Source organism: Ovis aries, chromosome 21, assembly GCF_016772045.2.
Source record: "Ovis aries strain OAR_USU_Benz2616 breed Rambouillet chromosome 21, ARS-UI_Ramb_v3.0, whole genome shotgun sequence".
Taxonomy (NCBI): Eukaryota; Metazoa; Chordata; class Mammalia; order Artiodactyla; family Bovidae; genus Ovis; species Ovis aries.
In genome coordinates, this window is record NC_056074.1 from 30,476,207 (window position 1) to 30,499,820 (window position 23,614).

The following is a 23,614-nucleotide window of genomic DNA, read 5'->3' on the forward strand; positions in this document are numbered from 1 at the left end:
CTTAGCTAGGAGATCCATATAAACCCAGTCCAGAATCATGCCAAAAAGTATTCTTAAGTCTATGTTCTGATCTGATTTCTGTACCACCTGAAATTAAACCAACTCATTGGAAAAAAAAAAAAATCCTCCAAAAGGTGTGTATAGCTGGAAGGCTGACATCTCTTATCATTTGGCTCTTTTTGTTCCTTGCCCAGGGCCAGTCGACAGTGACAACATTGAGTTGGAACATTGACCCCAGGCTTATTTTCTTTCTACCATGTCATGACTCTTCTCAGTGTGCGGACCGAGGCAGTGGCTTCTGGATGGTTCTGTGAACTCAGCTATGCATCAGGAGGCTAAGGCTATGGGGGACAAGATGGCCTTGCCAAGTTCAAATGGGCAAAGAAGAATGTGCAGGCCTTCTAACAACAAGAGCAGCAGGTTGTCCAGATTCTGGAGGGGGAGGGCCACACCAAGTCCCCCACACCCCACATGATGCCATGTCTCCTTCCACCAGGAGAGGAAAGTGGTCATGGCCTTGCCCCACGGACTGCAGCACGACAGGCTTTCCTGTCCTTTACCATCTCCAGGAGTTTGCTCAAACTCATGCCCATTGAGTGGATGATGCCATCCAACCATCTCATCCTCTGTCGTCCCCTTCTCCTCTTGCCTTCAGTCTTTCCCAGCATCAGGGTCTTTTCCAATGAGTTGGCTCTTCGCATCAGGTGGCCAAAGTATTGTAGCTTCCACTCAGAATCAGTTCTTCCAATGAATATTCAGGGTTGATTTTCTTGAGGGTTGACTGATTGGATCTCCTTGCAGTCCAAGGGACTCTCAAGAGTCTTTCCCAGCACCACAGTTTGAAAGCATCAAGTCTTCAGTGCTCAGCCTTCTTTATGGTCCAACTCTCACATCTGTACATGACTACTGGAAAAACCATAGCTTTGGCTATACAGACCTTTAGACATCCTAATAGAGGCATCACTTTGACTCCTTCTTTATAAGGAGAAGAATCTGAAATCCAGAGGTGACAAAGGGCTTCCTCAATTTCTTCCCCTTACCCCAATTCACCTCTAGTTCACCTGCCCTTACCTTTAGGTGTAATGGCTTTAAAGCCACCTCTCCTCTTCCTAAACTTCTTATAAGAGAAAATGTTTTTAAGCTCATACAGAAGATGATCCAGACACCTCTAAATCTCTAAGACAGGACACGCCGTCCTAATATCAGTAAAGTCTTTCCATCTCACTTTCATTTGTTTGCTGCTAAATTTTCTAAACTTTTTCAGTAAATAGAGAGAAAAGGGATCCCACCCTTATGTATTAAAAAAAAAAAAAACAAGTGAAGGATATTAAAAAATTCTTTTTGGCTGCACTGGTTCTTCATTGCTGCTCACAGGCCTTCTCTAGTTATGGTGAGCAGGGTCTACTCTCTTGTGGTACACAGACTTCTCATTGCGAAGGCTTATCTTGTTGCGGGGCACTTTCTCTAGGGTATGTGGGCTTCAGTAGTTGTGGCACATGGGCTTAGCAGCCCCAGCATGTAGAATCTTCCCAGACCAGGGATTGAACACGTGCCCCCCCCTGCATTGGCAGGCAGATTCTTAACCACTGGACCACCAGGGAAGCCCCTTAAGTATTTTTCCACGGGTGTCAAATAGACAGATCTGCCCTCCCAATGGCCTTGCTGCGGCCCCTTGTTGAGGTTAACACATGAGAGCTTCCTTGCTCATAAGCCATCTAGCTGCTTAACCGCCTAAAGTCAAATGAAGGTTGTTTGTTAGTCTCTTGGAGAACTGACTCTGCCTAATGACAGAAAGGTAATATCTTTAAAAGCTTTCTCTTTTATTTCCTGCCAAAGTTCAGGTTGATTTACAGGCTAGATCCAGCCTGGGCTTCTGGCACCCAATTCTGTCAAAGAGGAAAACTTGCACAAGACTGTTGGAACTTCCTGATGGTCTAGCTGTTAACACTCCTTGCTCCCAGTGCAGGGGACCCAGGCTCAATCCCTGGTCAGGGAACTAGATCCCACATGTTACAACTAAGAGCCCACAGCTAAGAGCTGCAACTAAAAATCCTGTGTGCCACAACCCAATGCAGCAAAACAAAAACCAAAAAAAAAAAAAAAAAAAAAAAACCCCAAAAAACCCACAGAGATCCTCGTAGGTGGAGCTATGGAATAAAGATGCAGTGGGCGGGTCTCGGGAGAGCTCCCCAGTTTTGTACTGTGTAGTTCTCAAGATGTAGCCATGAGCATCTTGAACAGCATCTGAGAAACTGCTAAGATGCCAAGCTAAAAATACCACAGAGCAGCGCAATCAAGGAGAAACACAGAGCTGGGCATGACTCCCCTGGAAGGTGTGAGACTCAAGCAGGGGCCAGCCTGCCATGCACACCTCAGGCTCTCGTTGAGGGGACCGCCCTGGGACTCAGCCTGATGGAGAGTGAAGGGACAGATGCTTCTGGCTTTAGACCCTTTTATTGTTGAATCAGGTAGTTGTCATGCACATGAGTGTCTCATGTGCCTAGAACTGAAAGTGGAGAACACGCCACTCCTTGAGGACATGAACTCTGAAACCTGTTGTTGTCGCCCTTGGTGACAAGTGTAACTTGGCTTTTGTGGCTTCTGGCTCTCTGCATCCCAGTTTCAGGATCTACTTCTTCTAACACTTAATCATGTGTCCCTGATGAATATTTTCTCTAGTCTGCTTCTACGAACAGTCTGCTCCTGATTATTGGGAACATTTTACCATCCGCGCAGCACCCCCCCTCCCCCCACCATTGCCAGGGGCTCCATCAGCAGTTTAATGGTCTCGGGCAGCAGGACCCACTTCCCTCAACCTTTTTGCTAGAGCTATGGCCAAAGCTCATAGGCCCCTGCTCAAGTTGCTCTTAACTTGAGGAGTGAGGGGTGGAGGGGGAGGACAGGTGAGTAGGGGGCAGTCTTGCTCCCCATATTTTAAAACAACAATTGTTATTTGAGACAAAGCTTTGTCTTTGAGGAATCAGTAGTCTAAAGATAGATGTCCTGCTATGGGCAACCATCCACAGGACACAAAGAGCAAACTTTAAAAAAGTAACAGGAGGCATTAGCATTTATATCTTGCACAGATCAAGGTAAGCATGTTTGCGCTCTGATATAATTTGGTTACTCTGTCCCTGGCTGTTTCAGCAGGAAACGCTTCCTCCCTCATATCCTAAATTATTTTTGAAGACTATTCCTTTTAGAGGACAGAGGTGCAGGTCATGTCCCCTTCTGGCTCTAGCATCTTCCCGCTGACTTGTCATTTGTGAGATGGATGGAGCAAGAGGTCATGAGGTGACTCAAGAGAGCGTGAGTGCTATTGATGAACTTTCGGGCAGGTTTTCAAAAGTGTAAAATACCTGTTTTCACTTGTCCAGCCTTGACCCATTTGTTTAACTTTCCTTGTGAGTGCTGTGTGGAAATACCCCAGCCACACAGTACGCATGGCCTTACAAGCGGACACTTGAGTTTACCTTGGAGATAGGTAGATTCTGCTTTGCCTAGAAACTCTGAAGGGCATCAGGTTTGTGGATGGAGAAATAGTAAGTTCCTTAGGGGCTTGAACCGAGGGCACTGAAGCAGCTCTGCTTTTCCTGGAGCCAAGATCCCCAAGATCCCCTATGGGCTCCTCAGCACAGAGGGAGGCAGTGAGCAGGTGAAGAAGGTTGTGGTCGGCTCCCACCAAGCATCCTCCCTGAAGTGTTGCTCTTTGGGAAATTTCTATTAGTGCTAGAGCACCTTGAACAGTAGTTGGATTGATAAGAGAGCCCTGCAAAGTCCCCGCACACCAGCCCAGCCATGGCAGCCTCTGCGAGAAAACAGGTGTGCGCTTGGGGCTCTGCTGCAGGGTGTTACTGGAGAGAGGAGGACCCAGTGGCTAAGCCCTTCCCAAGGAGTCTTCAGTGACTGTTAGGGGAGCCTGGGGGGCTTCTCTTGGCAACTAACACAGGTCTGTGAGCTGTCCTTGTGCTGAGCCAAGGGCTCAGGGAAACTGTTTTCTCTGCATCTCCACTCTTCCTCTGGCAGGTCCCCTGTTTGCATAATGTGATCTTGGCCAGTTTTGCTGTATCCTGGCTGGGATCCCGACACCTACCTCGTCTTCCTTGGGCCCTCAAGGACGTTGGAGCCAGGGGAGATGCTCACGCGAGGGGGTGCAAAGTCAGAGGTCTCTGCAGCCTTGTCCTGTCAAATGATATCACTCCATGGTTCCGGCTGCCCTTCCTTCTCACAGTTTAGCCTTTCCTGCTCCATGTTCTCCCTCGAGGGACAAAGCATCTGAGCACAAGAGCCCTGATTTTATTACTCACCAGAGTAAAGGGCTGGTGATTCAGACAGTAAAGAATCTGCCTGTAACGCAGGAGACCCCGGGTTTGATCCCTGGGTTGGGAAGATCCCCTGGAGGAGGGTATGGCAAGATACTTGAGTATTCTTGCCTGGAGAATTCCATGGACAGAGGGCCCTGGTGTGCTACAGTCCAGGCATGGGGTGGTGAAGAGCTGGACACGACTGAGTGACTAACATTTACAGTTTCAGGGTAAAGGGGGTCAGTTAGAACCGAGATCTCTGGGCTCAGATTCACTGCCCCGCGGAGCTGGGGGCCTGGGCTCACAGCTGCTCTCTGTGGGACGGAGAGTGATGCACTGCTGGGCAGCTTCTCCTCGCCTTTGGAGGCCAGCTTTGTCACTGTCGTTCCTGCCAACCCCTGGTGCCCAGTCGGAAACTGCAGAGGAGCTAAGGCCTGTGCTTACACTGCTCTCTCTTAGGGGAGCCAGCTGCCACGCAGGGGGATGTGGAGCAGCCTCAGGCAGAGGTATCCCCGGGACAAGCTCCAGCCAGGAACCTGGGGAACTTTGCCAGGGTGACTGAGCTACTTGGAGGTGGTCCTCCAGCCGCAGTCAATCCTGTAGTGACACCGCCCGGGCTGACACCTGCCTGCAGCCTCGTGAGATACCCTGAGCAGGGACCTTCCAGCAGAGCCACTGTCTACTTCTTTCTGGGTTCCACAAACTGTGTGGAACTATATACGCTTATTGTTCAGTCTCTGGAACATGTTCCAAACACTCTGGGACTGATCCCATCAACCCTTCCTCCAGACACCCCAGGACTGACCTCATCAATCTGTGTTTCAGACACAAGGACTGACCTCATCAAGCCATTTCCTGACATCCAATTACCTCATAACTTTTCCCAGATACACCAGGAAACAGTCTCTTCAAGAGGTGTTCCAGACACCCCAGTATTGACCTCATCATGCCTTTTTCCAGACACCCCATGATAGACCTCATCAAGCTTTTCTCTAAACACCCCAGGACTAATCTCCTCAATGGGTGTTCCATACAACCCAAGACTTTCCTCCTTAAGCATGAAAAGACACCCCAGGATTGACCTCATCAAGCCTTTTCCAGACACCTCAGGCTTGACTTCATCAAGCCTCCAGATGCTACAGGAATGACCTCAACAATCTGTGTTTCAGACGGACTGACCTCATCAAGCCATTTCCTAACACCCCAGTAATGACCTCATCAAGCCTTATTACAGACACCTGAGGATTGATCTCATAAAGTCTTTTCCCAGAAATCTTGTGAATGACCTCACTGAACCTTTTTTCAAGCTCCCCTGGACTGACCTTATCAAGGAGTCATCCAGACACTCCAGACTGACCTTCTCAAGGCCTTTTCCTGAAACCTCAGGACCTATGTTGCAGGTCCCCAGCTGCAAACTCTCACTCCTCTCAATAGCTGATTTCCTCGCCTCCCATGAGAAAGGACAAGACCATCTAAGAAAGAAAAAGTAAGACTGTTACCAACCAGGGTCCTTGGACTCTTTAATCAATAGGAATTGATCAGAAGGCAGAGGACTGAATTCAGGGAGGTTTAATAAAGCAGGGGCCTCTGCTGCAGCAGAGAGAAAATAAGTAACAGGTGCCCTTGCTGTTCCCTGAGGTGGTGAGCTGCTCCCTTAATTAGGGTGGAGGTCAGGGTTGTTCCAGGGGTCATGCTGGCATGAGGATTAGGTGGTCTGCCTGCCCCCTTGTTGGTACTGTGTGCAGGGATCAGGCACGGAACCCTGCTTTCGCCCCTGGCACCTCAAAAGAGGCAGCTGGGTTTTGGCTCTCTGTATCTTGTTGAGAATTTGCCCCGACTGTGTATGCAGTTATTTTTAGTCCCTTATAGTTTTTTTGTATCTGTTGCTTAGGAAGAAGTTTGTCCAGGTGCAAACACTTCAAAAGGGCCCAGGTCCCAGCTTGTCTTAGAACCAGAATTTACTCCATGGCAAGTGCGCTGCTTATATAGCTGCATTGAAACTTGATGGCGACCTTGTGAGAGGCAAGCTGTTATCATCCCCGTTTACAGGCTTCCCTGGTGGCTCAGATGGGAGAGAATCTGCCTGCAATGCTGGAGACTCGGGTTCAGTCCCTAGGTTGGGGAGATCCCCTGGAGAAGGGAATGGCAACCCACCCTAGTATTCTTGCCTGGAGAATCCTGTGAACAGAGGACCCTGGTGGGTTACTGTCCACGGGCTTGTGAAGAGTTGGATACGACTGAGGGAGATGAGAACAGGGTCCATTCTCTTAAACAACGTGCCAAGCTCACAAAATAAGGACATGCAAGACCATCACTGAGAGCAGTGTTGCCTGCTTCCAGGCCTTCTGTTACCAAACACAAATCCTTGTGTCTAACAGGTCCCAAGGATGTGCAGCATCAGCATCAGAGACCAGAAAGGCTGTTGAAGGACCCACAGACCCTCGAACTCCTGGAAGGTGGACAGCAAAGTGGTTTTTTAAAGCCAGGAGAGGGATGGGTGGTGAAGGGTTGTATCAGCTGTGCACAGTTCTAACTGGCTTATGGGGCGGTTAGGGCTTCCCTCATAGCTTAGTTGGTAAAGAATCCACCTGCAATGCAAGACAGCCCAGTTCGATTCCTGGGTCGGGAAGATCCGCTGGAGAAGTGATAGGCTACTTACCTACTCCAGTATTCTTGGGCTTCCTTGGTGGCTCAGCTGGTAAAGAATCCGCATGCAATGCAGGAGACCTGGGTTTGATGCAGTGTTGGGAAGATCCCTTGGAGAAGGGAAAAGGTGATCCACTCCAGTATTCTGGGCTGGAGAATTCAGAGTTGGATATGACTGAGCGATTTTCACTTCACTGTGATGAGGATGGACTTCCTGGGTGGCTCAAATGGTAAAATCGTCTATCTACAATGCAGGAGACCCAGGTTCGATCCCTGGGTCGGGAAGATCCGCTGGAGAAGGAAATGGCAATCCACTCCAGTACTGTTGCCTGGAAAATCCCATGGACAGAGGAGCCTGGTAGGCTACAGTCCATGGGGTCGCATAGAGTTGGACACGATTGAGCGACTTCACTTCATGATGAGGTTATAGGGCAGAGTCACAGGTGTTAACATTATCAGTCCTTAAGCTCCGGGAGGCCTGGGGGCTATGATCTCTTGGTTGTTAAGAAGTTCATTTCTTCCACTTGGTGGTGGTTTTAGCATCTGAAAAACAGCTCAGGAAAAGTGCAGCAGACACTGTTATCTGAGTACCTCAGAGAGGAAATGACGGGGGAGGGGTCTGTCCCAGGAAGCCCCATGGGGTCCTGCTTGGTTACATTCCCAGTGCTATCATTCACTGAATCCAAGATTGGGAAGTGACTTTGGAATTTCTAGAAGAGCTCCTCTAACACACTTGAGGAAGTAGAGACTAAGAGGTCTTGAGACTGATAGAATAGCTCAGCCTTTGACCGTGTGACCAGATTGGTTTTGGACTTCCGGTGTGTTTTTCTTTTCACATCACCATTGGAGGATAAGATCTGCTGTGTTTGTCCCCCACAGCTCCTGGACAACTACTCAGGGTTCATGAGGACTCGGAAGGGTGACAAGGTTTTAATCCACATCCTGAAGACCTCCTACTTTTAAAAATAAGCCAAAATATCAGACTATTGAGAATGGAGGAAGACAGCATTTTCATTTCCCGGCTGCCCTGTGTGCCAGTGAGAAGAAGGTGCACCTGGCTCCCTGAGGGCCACTCCGCTGTCCCCAGAGGGGCTGAGGATCAGCCAGGTAGCTTCGCAGGCAGAGGAGATGCTCAGGAGGATCACAGCCAACTCTGAGGTCTTCTCTGATAATAACACCAGTTTAATTATAGTCCAGAGTGTAAATTCCAGTTTGCTTATATTTCTAGTATGTTTCATTTCAAATGTGACTTTCCAGCTCCTTCTCTATCCTTTTTTTCTCTCCGTGCCATAAAATATTTGCATATTTGAATGTCAAATTCTCTAAGTGCTGGAAGCAACAGGCCCTGGTATGTTCTTGAGTTATTTTGTACAGCAGCATCTGTCTTGTTTCAGCAGCCACCAGAACTGAGAAATGACCCAAGAGCAGCCTGCCAGGAAGACGGAGGGTGGGATCCAAGTGGTGGGGGAGTCCCTCTGAAACGGAGCCCGTTGGGACTGGGGCCCTGCTAGTCCAGGCAGCTTCAGAACGGAGGTTTCCCCAGCTTATTTTTATTTATTTATTCATTTTAAAAGAAAGGCAGATTACCAGAGGAAACAAATACTGAATGACGGCTACAGAATGTATCTTTGGAACTTGCTAGACTAATTACTGAAGCTCCAAAATCACTTTAAGAGCAACACATTTTGTTTTGCAATATACATTCTCATTGCCAAGATTTTGGGGGAGGGGGGAGTTTCAATCAGAGTCCATCTCAAACTGGATTGGTGATGCCGGAGAAGTGGCATTAGGAGGGAATACTCTCAATAGGACAGCACCTTTCAAGGAGTGTCCTGACTTTTTTCTGTATACACATGCAATATTTCCTGCCATATCCTTGGGCAAGAAATGTCACAGCTATCAGTGATTTCAGGCCTTCAAATGTGAATGAGGGCTCCCAAAAGGGAACACAATGCCTGTGATCCAACAGATGCCACCTGCCCCTTCCTGTCCCCTCCCCGCCGCCCCCCCCCCCCTCCCCCCCCACACACAGTGATTGTTAAGGAGCTGGGGTTGGGGGTTAACGCAAGAAGCAGCCATCTGCCACACCTTACACTCCTTGTGGTGAACAAGGGATTAAGGATGTAAATAATTAAACGGGATTTGGCCCCAGATAATGTTCTTGGCTTCCCTAGTGCCTCAGATGGTAAGGAATCCACCTGCAATCCAGGAGACCTGGGTTCGATCCCTAGGTTGGGAAGGTCCCTTGCAGGAGGGCATGACAACCCACTCCAGTATTCTTGCTGGAGAATCCCAAGGGGAGAGGAGACAGAGCTACACTCCATGGGGTTACAAAGAGTCAGACACGACTGAATGACTAAGCACAGCTGAGGTGCACGTGAAAGGAATGAATTCAGGGAGCACAGAGGCTTGCATCTTCCCAAATATAGAAGAACGCTAAATTCCTTAGCTTGTTATCTGGCTTTCTTTATTACTTAACAATATTTGATGTTCAAACTGCCTGCCCCGTTTGTTGCAAACTTGTATATAGCCTGGTTATATGTAACCATTCAATATCATGGTAATCCAAATCTATTCCCCAACCACTAATGTGAAGAAGCTGAAGTTGAATGGTTCTGTGAAGACCTACAAGACCTTCTAGAACAAACATCAAAAACTAACACCTTTTAGAACTAACACACACAAAAAAACACTAACACCATCATAGGGGACTAGAATGCAAAAGTAGGGAGTCAAGAGGTACCTGGAGTAATAGGCAAGTTTGGCCTTGGAGTACAAAAATGAAGCAGGGCAAAGGATAACAGAGTTTTGCCAAGGGTCATAGCAAACACCCTTTTCCAACAATACAAGAGAAGACTCTAAACATGGACATCACTAGATGGTCAATACCACAATCAGATTGATTATATTCTTTGCAGCCGAAGAGGGAGAAGCTCTATAAAGCCAGCAAAAACAAGACCAGGAGCTGACTGTGGCTCGTATTGCAAAATCTTGAACTCCTTATTTCAAAATTAAGACTTAAATTGAAGAAAGTACAGAAAACCACTAGGCCATTCAGGTATGACCTAAATCAAATCCCTTACAGTGGAAGTGACAAATAGATTCAAAGGATTAGATCTGATAGACCACCTGAAGAACTATGGGTGGAGGTTCGTGACATTGTACAGGAGGCAGTGATCAAGACCATCTCCAAGAAAAAGAGATGCAAAAAGGCAAAATGGTTGTCTGAGGAGGCCTTACAAATAGCTGTGAAAAGAAGAGAAGCTAAAGGCAAAGGAGAAAAGGAAAGATATACCCATTTGAATGCAGAGTACCAAAGAATAGCAAGGAGAGATAAGAAAGCCTTCCTCAGTGATCAATGCAAAGAAGTAGAGGAATAGGAAAGGCTAAAGACCTCTTCAAGAAAATTAGAGATACCAAGGGAACATTTCACGCAAAGATGGGCACAATAAAGGACAAAAATGGTATGGACCTAAAAGAAGCAGAAGATATTAAGAAGAGGTGGCAAGAATACACGAAGAACCATTAAAAAAAAAATGATCCAGATAACCATGATAGTGTGATCACTCACCTAAAGCCAGACATCCTGGAATACAAAGTCAAGCGGGCCTTAGGAAGCATCACTAAGAACAAAGCTAGTGGAGGTGATGGAATTCCAGTTGAGCTATTTCAATTTCTAAAAGATGCTGCTGCTAAAGTGCTGCATTCAATATGCCAGCAAATTTGGAAAAGTCAGCAGTGGCCACAGGACTGGAAAAGGTCAGGTTTCATTCCAATCCCAAAGAAAGGCAATGCCAAAGAATGCTCAAACCACCGCAAAATTGCATTCATCTCACATGCTAGCAAAGTAATGGTCAAAATTCCCCAAGCCAGGCTTCAACAGTACGTGAAATGAGAACTTGAAAATGTTCAAACTGGATTTAGAAAGAAAGGAACCAGAGATCAAATTGCCAACTTTTGCTGGATCACCGAAAAGGCAAGACAATACCAGAAAAACATCTACTCTGTTTCATTGACTACACCAAAGCCTTTAACTGTGTGCATCACAATAAACTGTGGAAAATTTTTCAAGAGATAGGAATACTGGACCACCTTTCCCGTCTCCTGAGACATTTGATGCAGACCAAGAAGCAACAGTTAGAACCAGACAAGAAACAACAGACTGGTTCCAAATTGGCAAAGGAGTACTTCAACGATGAATATTGTCATCCTGCTTATTTAGCCTCTATGCAGAGTACATCATGTGAAACGCTGGGCTGGATGAAGCACAAGCTGGAAGCAAGATTGCCAGGAGAAATATCAATAACCTCAGATATGTCAATGACACTACCCTTATGACAGAAAGTGAAGAACTAAAAAGCCTCTTGATGAAAGTGAACGAGGAGAGTGAATAAGTTGCCTTACAACTCAACATTCAAAAAACTAAGATCATGGCATCTGGTCCCATCACTTCATGGCAAATAGATGGGGAAACAATGGAAACAGCGAGAGACTTTATTTTTGGGGACTCCAAAAACAATGAAGATGGTGACTGCAGCCACGAAATTAGAAGACGCTTGCTTCTTGGAAGAAAAGCTATGGCTAACCTAGACAGCATACTAGAAAGCAGAGACATTTCTTTGCCAACAAAGGTCCGTCTAGTCAAAGCTATGGTTTATCCAGTAGTCATGTGTGGATGTAAGAGTTGGACTATAAAGAAAGCTGAGTGCTGAAGAATTGATGCTTTTGAACTGTGGTATTGGAGAAGACTTTTGAGAGTCCCTTTGACTGCAAGGAGATCAAACCAGTCCATCTTAAAGGAAATAAGTCCTGAATATTCATTGGAAGGACTGATGCTGAAGCTGAAACTCCAATACTGCAAAGAACTGACTCCTTGGAAAAGACCTTGACGCTGCGAAAGATTGAAGACAGGAGGAGAAGGGGACGACAGAGGATGAGATGGCTGGATGGCATCACTGACTCGATGGATTTGAGTCTGAGCAAGCTCCAGGAGTTGGTGATGGACAGGGAAGCCTGGGGTGCTGTAGTCCATGGGGTCACAAAGAGTCAGGTAAGACTGAGCAACTGAACTGACCTGATACAGCCTGACTCCCCTCCTGACTCCTGGGAGCAGTTTTCTCAGAGCTATTGAGATGCCATCTACCAGGCTCAGCATCCTAAACATTCCCACCAAATAAAATAACTCTGCTTTCTGGCTGTGACTGTATTTTTAGTTGACATAAAGAATGATGTTGGGAAAACTTTTGTACAGTATTTTCTCAGAGCTTTAAATAGCTTCCTTTTGAAATGATGCCTCTGTTTAAGCAATTAAAATAATAATTTCTTACATGTGCCAAGTGAAACCTGGTATCATCCTCACAGTGCCTCTAGGTGGTAGACATCCTTTTTGCTGTTGTTTAGTTGCTTAGTCGCATCTGACTCTTTGTGACCCTATGGACTGTAGCCAGGATCCTTTGTCCATGGATTTCCCAGGTAAGAATACTGGAGCGGATAGCCATTTCCTTCTCCAGGGGATCTTTCTGACCCAGGGACTGAATCTACAGCTCTAACTTTGGCAGGTGGATTCTTTACCACTGAGTCACCTGGAAAGCCCGGGAAATCATTATTACTGCATCTACAGGTGAGAAAGTTGAGGCTCAGTGAAGATACTTTTCCAAGGATATACAACGGGAAATGGTGGAGATGACTTGGTTGGAGATTGTTTGCACTTACTATGCTCATTGTATTGCTGTTATTTGTAAAGAGACTCTGACAGCAACATCTGCCCATATAATATCCTGATGTCTGATGCTCAGACCGTGAATTTTCTAGAGATCTTCCTGATAATTCCCAGAAAATATGTTTTTCCCCTGAACATTTGATTAAGGAAATAGGATTCTGGCTTAAACATAGAAATATGACTGCTTTGAAACCACTTGCTAGAAACATTTGTTTATTTAATGAAAATGTATTCAGCGCCTACTGTGTCAGTGACTGTGGTCACCACTGGGGAAATGATCCTGTGGAAGTAGAGCTGTTCTAGAAACTCAGCTTCTAGTAGGGAGTACCAGGAGGAGGTCCAGATGGGCTGGACCTCTGCTCTGTCTCTCATCAGAGTCTTGTATCCTGATGGTAGATAATCTCGGAATCTAATAGGTGACCTAGTTCATCTGAGCATTCACTCATTCAACTGTTCATGTAATTCACATGCATTTAGTATCTAGTATGTGCCAGGGGCATAAGTCAGGTACAGTTTCCGTTCTTAGTGAATCTAGAGGCCGATGACAAATAACAACATATAAACATGTGAAAACATAAATCATGACTTACAAGCCGTAGGGTCGGGGACGTCTGTGAGGAATCCTCGAGCTTGGGGGCTGCTCTCTGTGGTTGTGGAGGTTAGTGAGGTGGTGCAAGGCAGCCAAATCCAGCCTGCTCTCCAGGCTGAGGGCCCGCATGGCCAGAACCACCCAGGGAGGACGCCTCTTCCTCATTCTCACAGTTGCACATTGGTGTGGCAGGTGGCCCCGAGGAGGTGCCAGTAGGTGTGTGGCCGGGTGACAGGAGGGTGGCATGGGTAGGTGTGAACGGGCTTGGAACAGGGCCTTGTCAGCTTCACATGACTTCAGGACTCAATCTCAGGGTGCTCCGTAGAAGCTTCAAGCAGGGTTTGTAGTTCTGAAAGCAACCTCCATCTTTGGTTGTCTCACAGTGCATGCACCCCTAGTCTCCCTACAACCTCTGGAAGTTGCTATTCTCTCATTTGGATAATAGGGCTTAAAACTATGTGTTCCAGGGCTTTTTAAAAAACGTTTGACAAAGGGACACAGTCAAGTTCCCGTGAGCACCTCGCTGGTGGCCTGTGTGCAGAGCGGTCATAAGGGCCAAGACTCAGGGCTTCTTCTGGTGCCCTTCTGAGAAGCTGCATTGTCACCGCTCCTCTTGTGGGCATGTGGAGGACTCCCATCTCACAGTGAGGACAGCTGAGGCACAGAGGAGCTGAGTGCCCAGGCCACCCAGTGGGTCAGAGGAGGAACGTGAATCTGGTGGCCTGGCTCTGAACAATGATGCTGGGGGTGTGGCCTGAGTTCTGCTGACCAGACTTCCCATTTGCCCTAAAGACTTGTGTTTCCTGTTTGGAATAAGAACTATTCTGATTCAAAGAAGGTCATGGAAATTGACTAGGGGTGGGGGCAGGCCTGGGTCTGTGCCTTGGCCCCTCCAACACCTGTCCCTCCATCAGAGCTGGAGACTCAGCAGAACTGTGGGAAGCCCCGGACCCCACCATCCTCAATGCTGGTGTGTACGTCTGTGTGTGCGGGTGTGTTTTACAGCCCGTGCTTTGCAGGCAATCACCAGAGGATGTGACGTGGCTGAAAGCTCCTTTAACTTGAGGAAACTACAGAAGATGAAGCTTTAAACAAGCTGACACCTCTGTTATACTTTAGTATCTGTGTGTACGAACAGGGCATTTGGAGACCCGCAGCGTTCTTGCTGACAGCTCTGCAGGTACAGTCTGTCCTGAAAGGTATTTCCTCTGGCTTCAGGCCTGGCTGGGAGGGATAAAGTGGAGCCCCTGGGGACGGGGACATCTGGGCCGCATTTCAGGTTACTGGAGTCTGTGGCTTTGCCCATCAGGACGTGGCTGTCACTTTCTCCTTGCCTGCCTGGGCCACTTCGGAGCCTGGCTGGCCTTGTTCAATGATAGGAGGAACAGACAGACAGGCTGGAGCTGGTGTAGCTCAGGAGGGACCCAGAGCTCAGGTGGCTGAGTGGGGGTCAAAGGGTGACGTGGTCAAGGGGTACTACATAATGAGTTGACTTATACAACCTTTAAAGTTAGTCACATCTCAGTAAAGCTGGAAAAATAAATAAATCTCTTTTGATTAAAAAAAAAAAAAAGAAACAAGGTTAAGGACTACAGCAGTTAGAAAGACATAAATGGGCTTGGAAAATAGGAAACATCTGAGATCCTTAGACCCAAGGTTCTGACCCAAGCCGCTGAGCCCTGGTCCTGGTACTCAGCTCCCTTGGGTGGGGGCAGAGGGGAACCCCTGGACACATGCCCAGAGAGGAGGCGACTGCCTTGCTGCTGTGTCTAAATTCAACCTGTTTCTGTCAGATCTGTCAGCAGAATGCCACCGCCTTCTCAGGTACAGCCAGGAAGTAGGAACCTGCAGTTCCCAGGGGGAGACTTTGATGGGCTGGGCCCAGCTTTGCGAACAAGTGGGTGATTTTTCATTAATAAAAGGGCTCAGGCCTCTGGTTTCTCACCCACCTCTGAATTCCTTACCCCAGCTCAGTTTCTAGACAGACTAGTCCTGCCGTGAAAGTTCCTTCCTTGAGCCCAAGATACAGACGGACACAGCCCTGCCCACCTGTCTCTCAGCTTGGGGGTAAAGAGCAGGCCTGGGGGTGGCAGCTGGTTGGCAGAGAGCAGCCCTGCCTGACCGGGTGTCCAGGGGCTGCCCTGCAGGACTCAGCAAAAGCAAAGATTGGAGGCCCGGGTGAGGACCCTATTCCCTGCTGCCAGGTGGTATCAAAAAATATGTCAAATATTCCCAATAAAAATTTATAGATCAAATGAAAACAGGCAATATTTGAAAGTTAGACTACAGTTTATATTGCAAATTATATTTTTTATTAGAATGCATTGCTGTTGTGTGAGCTTTATCAGAAGATAACAAAACTCAGTTGAAGGAAAATGGGGCATTTATAGAGGTGGTATTTTTAAGATTTTTTTTTAAATGTGGACCATTTTTAAAGTCTTTACTGAATTTGTTACAATATTGCTTTTGTTTTATATTTTGGTTTTTTTTTTGGTCTGTGAGGCATGTGGAATCTTAGCTTGCCATCCTGCATTGGAAGGCAAAGTCTTAACCACTGGACCACCAAGGAAGTCCCCTGCTATTATTTTTAATGAGCAGAAATCTGAAATCCTGAGGATACTTGGCAGTTCTCTCCCTAAGCAAGGCCATAGCCAGCTGGGAGGGAGCAGTGACTGGTTTTCTGGTTTCCTTGTTGCTTTTCTCCACTTAACATTTCCAGAGTTCCCTCTGAATAATTTCAACCATGAATCAACCAATTGAAAGGAAACAGGTAATTGTTCCCACTGCTGCTGCCACTGGAGCACAGACTGTAACAGGCAGTGACACCTGGCGACCCACCCCCCCCCACCCCCACCCCCGCCTGCCTGGAGTGCTCCTTCCCAGGGGAATCTCTCCAAGGGGTGACCCGAGGCGAAATTTGGAAACAAAAGCCTTTGTCTCAGCACCTCCTTCCTTTCTGGCACCCTATTCTGGCTCCCGGCTAGTGTTTGATCTGTTCTTACGATACAATGAGAGCTGGGTAATACTGCTGTTCCACGCCTCTAGGTTTGCATATTAATAATAACATCTGTATAATCAAAGCTGTGGTTTTTCAGTAGTCCTGTTAAGGATGTGAGAGTTGGACCATAAAGGAGAAGAACTGTGGTGTTGGAGAATACTCCTGAGAGTCCCTTGGACTGCAAGGAGATCAAACCAGTCAATCCTAAAGGATATCAACCCGGAATATTCATTGGAAAGACTGATGCTGAAACTGAAGCTCCAGTACTTTGGCCACCTGATGCGAAGAGCCGACTCATTGGAAAAGACCCCAATGCTAGAAAAGATTGAAGGGGGGAAGAGAAGGAGACAACAGGATGAGATGGTTGGATGGCATCATCAACTCAGTCGACATGAGTTTGAGCAAACTCTGGGAGATGGTGAAGGACAGGGAAGCCTGGAGTGCTGCAGTCCATGGGGTCCAGAGTCAGACACGGCTGAGCGGCTGAACAACAATAACATGTACATTTTAAACAAAAAACTTCTGGAGACTGCGCTGGACTACAGTCAGGTGACCAATGCCTGGAGCCCCATCTGTGGGTGTCTGGCTGCAGAGTCAGCCGCGGTCTGTGCAGAAGATTGTTACATCTGTCCTGCTTTGCCGTCTATCTGTCCACATGCAGCCTAGAACTTGGCTTCCAGACAGTGCCATCTGTCAGGTTAGAGGTTTGCCAATGTGCCCCTGGGACTCAGCCAACCTGATATGCAAGTGTCCAGTGAGGACCAGGTCAAAGGTCAGTCGGCACCCGGTCCTGGGCGGGTAGTCTGCTGGTCTGACCTGAGCAGGTTTGGGCAGAAGGCAGGCTGGGTTCCTGGAAACCTGAACTGGAGGAGGACCAAGGGAAACCTGGTCTAGACAGTACAGGGCTGGGCAAAGCGCAGCCCACACTGTGCCCACAACTAGCCCTAGAGGGTGGCGCTGGACTAGGGAGGTGCGGGGGCCCTGGGGCAGGTGGGGTCTGACATCTGGAGGCAGTTTGGGTCTGGAGGGCTCTGGGGGCAGAGCTGGTGGAGCAGAAGGAGATCAAGGGGTGTCTGCAGTCAAGCAGCTTGGAGGTGAAGGGGCACCAGCACTCCTGTGGGCTGAGGCCAAAACCTGGCTATGTGAACACCTTAGTGAACATGTGGGTGCTGGGCCTTCACCCAGGACCCCCAGGGCATGACTGCTTGTGCTGAAAGAGAGCCAGAGCCTGCCCATCCCTTCCCCCATGGGTGGGAGGCCTTTTCTACTTTGAATTGTACATGCCAAGCACAGAGTCTGGCTCATTATAAATGCCTAGTCTGGGTCTAATCAGTACTTACTGAGCTCCCACTGTGTTCTGGGAATATGGGGGACAGTGACATGACAATCCTGCCCCCACGCAAGTGGGTGGACAGTGGTGAAGAAGGACATGACGGACACGATGGTTTCCGAGGGCTCTGGTGAGTAGAACAGAGAACTAGAAGCACGTCCAGGTGGAGGTGAGATGGAGTAAGACCCTATGGCCCTTCCCCGCGTGTCTTCTACCTGCTCTTTGCCTTTAGTCAAAGAATACATTTAATCAGGGAAATGAGAACATATAAAAACAAAGGGAAGTAGTCAGAGGAGACCAAATAATAATTATGTAGCCATTAAACATAGTCAAGGACCTGTAGCTCATTCTCAAGGACTATAGATAATATTCTGAGCCATGTCCTGTGAGCTGTCTTATAGATACTGAAACACTAGGTGGAAGAAGTTAACTACATGATGAGCAGACTGCATCCACGGCATAAGCTGCCACAATTCTGAAAACTGGCCTCAAGGAAATGGAAACAAACCGAGCCTGGAAACTGAAGCTTAACTGTACCTAAAACAACCAAGAGGACTCTGGTCAGACCACCAGTCTGACCAGATGACTGTTAGCTGACTGTGCTGTTTTTCTGCATGTAGCCCCTTCACTTCTGTCTATAAAAGCTCTTGTCCTACTGGTTGCCAGTGGGCGGGGAGTGGGGGCAGTCAGCCTTTGGACAGATGTCTGACCCCCCTCCCCCAGTTGCCAGCATCTGAAATAAAGCAAACTTTCCTCTCCACCAACCTGGCCTGTTTACTGGGTTTTGATCAGCGAGCAGCCATACTACACTTTTTTTGGTAACAGAGGGACCACGTGGGAGCTGGTGGTGATACATGAAGGACAAGAAAGAAGAGCCAGGCAACCATCTGGGGGTGGGGTGGAGTTGGGTGGGGTGGGGGAGGTGGCTCCAGGCACAGGAGGTAGCCAGGGCAAAATTCCTGGACAGCAGCAAGCTGGCCCAGTTTGAGAAGCAGAAAAGAGGCCAGCGTGGCTTTGGCGGAGCTGACGAGCTTGGAGAGGTTGGCGGGCATGGATCCACCATGGCTCCTTCTTAAAGTAGTACTGTTGGCATTTGGGGTGAGGTAAGCACGTTGTTAGATGGCATTGGGCATCTCCGGCCCTCTGTTAGTAGTGACTCATCTCCCGGGTCATTCTGACAACTGAAAATCCCCCAGTGCATTTCCACTGCCACATGCTGCCTATCAGGTAATGTAAGTGTGTTCGTCAGGGTTCTCAGAGAAACAGCACCAGCAGGGTGTGTGCATAGGAGAATATTTATCATATGGAACCGGCTCATGCAATTATGGAGGTTGACATGTCCCAAGATCTGCAGTCAGACAGTTGGACCCAGGAGAGCTGATGGGTGTGAGGTCCAGTTTGAAAGCCAGCAGGTTCAAGGCCCAGGAAGAACTGATGTTTTAGTTTGAGTCCAAAGAGAGGAAAAGACCACTGTCCCAGCTCAAGGCTGTCAGGCAGAAGGAGATGCCTTAAACTTGCAGGACGATCATCCCTTTTGTTCTGCTCAGCCCTTCAACTCATTGTGACAGGGACAGAATGAAGAGACAAAGTAGGTGATTAATAGTTAACTGCACTAGGGTACTGTAAGCAGAAAAATATGGGAGACCCTGTGAAGTTAATGATTACTCGAGAAAGCAGATTTGTTTAACCACAAAACCAAGTAGGCCTGCTTAAAAACAAAACCATGCCATGGAAACATGAGACATGCCCCCAAACAATAAAGCAACGTGGCATGAGACCCACATCCTGCCCAGTGGGCTCAGCAAATTAGCGATTCCTAGGACATGCTCTCTGCACACACAAAAAGCAGTAAATTGTGAACCCAGCTTGACCATGCAGGAACAAGATAACTCCCCTGCTCATCCTGGAGGAGGAGCTGATGATGGAAACATGACGTCTACTCAAGAAAGGCAAAGAAGGTCTTCTCTCCCTCCCCACTCCTCCTTTGATTATAAAACTGTAGCCCAGTAAGTTCTTGGGGTGTGGCATTTCTCACTCACCCACTTGTAAACCTCACAAGTGTCCTACTCTAATAAATCACTTCTTATCTACCATGTTGCTCTTGCTGAATTCTTCTCCATGCTGAGACATAAAAGACTGTGATACTGGAGCTCTTTGGATCCCCCCTGAAATGACACCAGTCGGTTTTAGCCGGTGACTGCGGCAAGACAGTGGTAAGATAAGAACATCTGGGGACGGGTCCTAGCAGGGCTGTGGGATGCCGTGGGCCAGGAGTTCATGGAGGACACTCCACCAGTGACAGCCCATTTCAGTCAGGCTGATTAACACTGAATGCCTTCGAGCTCTGATCGGGTGCCTAGGAAAGGCCAGGGGAACAAAGATATGAATGCTTAAAGACAGGGAATTGGAAGAACGTTGACAATTGGCATGGGTTGCTACAGAAAGCTGGTATGGAGATGAGGGGGGTTTCCCTGGTGGCTCAGCAGTAAAGAATTCGCCTGCAATGCAGGAGAGGCAGGAGACACAGATTCCATCCCTGGGTCAGGAAGATCTCCTGGAGGAGGGCATGGCAACCCACTCCAGTATTCTTGCCTGGAGAATCCCATGGGGTCAGAAAGAGTTGGGCAGGACTGAAGCAAGTGAGCACGCACATGCATGGAGATGCGGAAGGGATCTTACTGCTGGTGCAGGAGACAAGCGAAATGGTATAGGAAAAGGAAGAATTACACTGTCTGGTGACTTTGGCCAGGTTCAAGTCCTGGCTGCAGAGAAATGTGAAAAGGTTATAGAAAGACTTTGCTGTGCGCATCCAACAGCAAGCCAGGGATAAAACAAGCTGCTGTAGAATGTTACAGGATTTCGCAATCCATACTCTTTCACTCTGCGGTTCTCCTTCTATGCTGTACATCTGCTTCTGTTCTGTTTCTTTCCTTTTTAACTCCAGAAGATTTTTACTGCATTCACTAGAACAATTCATTCTCTCTTCTCAGTTTATTTGACAAGAAAACAGCTTAATTCTGAGACTTTTCTTCTATCCCTGATTAAAACTCAACAGACTATGTGTTTCTCACAAGCCCTCTTGCCTCTCAAGATGGCCCACAACTCTGACTATGAAATGTGTTTCTCTCTAAACAAATACCCCTCACTTGGTTTCTTGCTGATTTTTTTCTGTGACGAGACACCAAAAACCTGAACTTCATCAAGTCCTGAACCCAGGTGTGCAGTCTCAATTAAAAGACCCTGGGTTCAAGTCCTAATCTGGGTTTTATGGTTTCAGTCCTAAATTTAAAAAATTAATCTGTAAATTAAACAGTCGGGGAAGTCCAAGACAGCCGCTTGGCTCTTCTTGGCTCCCCAATAAACCCCATTTTTTAATTTACTGGATTAAAGCTTTCTTGACTATAAAACTAATGCCCTCAGACAAAAAAGAATGGTTAAAAATGTGTTTTTCATTTAGGGTAGACTTTTACAGTTTTTAGTGACCAAGGCATCTTCTTTACTGGACAAAGTATAAAAGCCTATGTGATCAATTAACCAGACTTATTTGGCAAATAAATCAAACTTAATTTGGCTCTATTTGGGAAAAGTGAGGGTAATTCAGTGAGAAAATTATTTTAATAAATATGAACTTTTAGTTTTGTTACTTGAGGCCCATATTTACTGTTTAAAACACTTTTCAAAATAGCTGTTTGATGTTATATTATTGTAAAACTTAATTGAGTTATTAAGAAGGTATTATAAGCTTGTTTCTGAAGCTGATCACTGTAATCTCTCTTTGGATAAAGACCAAATGCTTATAATCTACAATGAGGGGATATATGTTTAAAAAATCATTTGAAGGACTGTGTCCCACCTAGATAAATGACCTCTTATCAGGTATTCTTAAGTACACTATGCCCCCCAAAACTGAAGGGAATGGACTTCCAAGACTTAAGGTACTTTTCCCCTAATTGCTAAAAGTGCCCAACAGAGGATGTCCTGAGCCTTGATGTCAGTCTTTCCCTTACTCTAACCCTTAAAAATGCTGATCACTTCCAACTTGCAGACAGACCAGCCCTTGCTCACTGTCAACAGTGCTGAGGACCCCTTTGTGGCAGTTTCTTGGACTTTGACACCTGGTTGGGAGACTGCTTTAGAAGGGATAACATCTGAAGTTGTAAGTACAAATCTTAATTACATGGAAGGTTTTGACACGGGAAGAAAACTCTTGGACCGCTCTTACCCCAGTGAAATCTACTATATCCTTGGGAATGGCTGCCCCAACAAAGCTATCTCACAGGCAGAAGCCAAGTCTCCAGTCGAGACTGTTACAGCCAGGGCCCGTGCAGACCAAATGGCAGCCCAGCCCAAGGAGACCATACGGGGCACTGGGTGGGGAGCGACACTGTTCCTGACACAGATCCACAGTGGAATCACCAGATAATGTTATTGATAGAGGTAGATGGGACCATATGATTGATTAATAGAGGGTGCAAAAAAGCTCACAATAAAGCCTGTTAATTATGGAAAAAATGAAAGAAGTCCATGAAGGGCAGGATGAAAATCCTGTAGTTTTCCAAAGGAGATTAACAGAAGTTTTTAAAAAGTATGCAAATGTGGACCCCTTCTTCCCCATGAGACAAGCCCTTTTGGTTATACATTTCATAGCCCAGTCTGCCCCAGATATCAGGCACAAAATTCAAAAAACAACTGTTGGTCCTCAGACCCCAATGAGCGATTTGTTCCAACTGGCTTATTTGATTTTCAATAATAAGGGCATGGCCAAAAAGGCTGAATGCACTCAGAGAGGTAAACAAAAGGCTCAAATGACTGCAATGACTTTGTCCACTCAGAGACCATCAAAGGAGAGTCCAGGCTTTCTGGCCTAATCTCGCCATGGTGGACCACAATGCTCATGGGTACCCCGACAAAATCAGTGTGCCCTGTGTGGACAGAAGGGACACTGGAGGAAAGACTGATTGATGTGTCCTTTGCAAACAGCCAAGCCATTGGCAGAGGGAATGCCCCAGATGCCAGTGAGTGATGGGGGCCCCTTGGCCATTGATGGTTTCACAATCAGAAGACTGACAGGGCCCAAGGCCAGAAGTGGCCCTGTGTAGAGATGGCATCTATATAAGGAAGGCCGAGCTTCGGGTGGTCATTGAAATGGTGGGCAAATTGATAGAATTTCTCATATACACTGGTGCAACCTTCTTGGTTTTAACCCAAAGGATTGAAAACTTTAACAACTGTAAGAAATATTTAAAGAATATTTATACTTAATAAAGTTGTTAAGAAAACTTTAACAGTTGTAAGTCATGAGAGTGTCAGGAAACAGACCGGGGCACACTTTCCTGAGACCCCCTTTTCTGCACCATCAACAGCTGGTTGTTTCTACATTGCTCTCTCTTTGTGCCTGATTGTCCTAGTTCTTTAAGGAAAGGGACTTATTAACTAAATTAGAGGCCACTCTGGACTTCCCTGGTGGCTCAGACGGTAAAGCGTCTGTCTACAATGCAGGAGACCCGGGTTCGATCCCTGGGTTGGGAAGATCCCCTGGAGAAGGAAATGGCAATCCACTCCACGACTATTGCCTGGAAAATCCCATGGACAGAGGAGCCTGGTAGGCTACAGTCCATGGGGTCGAAAAGAGTCAGACACGACTAAGCGACCTCTCTCTCTCTCTCTCTCTCTCTGTTTCAAGGGACAAGGAAGCCACTCTCATCACCAAATGATATTAACAGAAGAATAAAGGAACAGATTAAATCTATAACTGAGATGAAGGACTCAATAGACCCTAAAATATAAAACACCGAGTTTCTGGGCCTAATTAAACACAAACAGATTGAGGCCTTAAGTGATCCTCTTCCGCACTTAGAAACTGGGAAAAAAAAATGATTTGGATCTTCAACATTTTTGTTATAATCTCTTCTAATGACTTTTCTGAGGCTTACTGTTTTATTTCTTTTAATTTTAATGCTTTGTAGACTCATCCTCCAATGCTCAACACCTAAGAGAGCTAAAAGGATGATGCTAGCCAGAATGACAT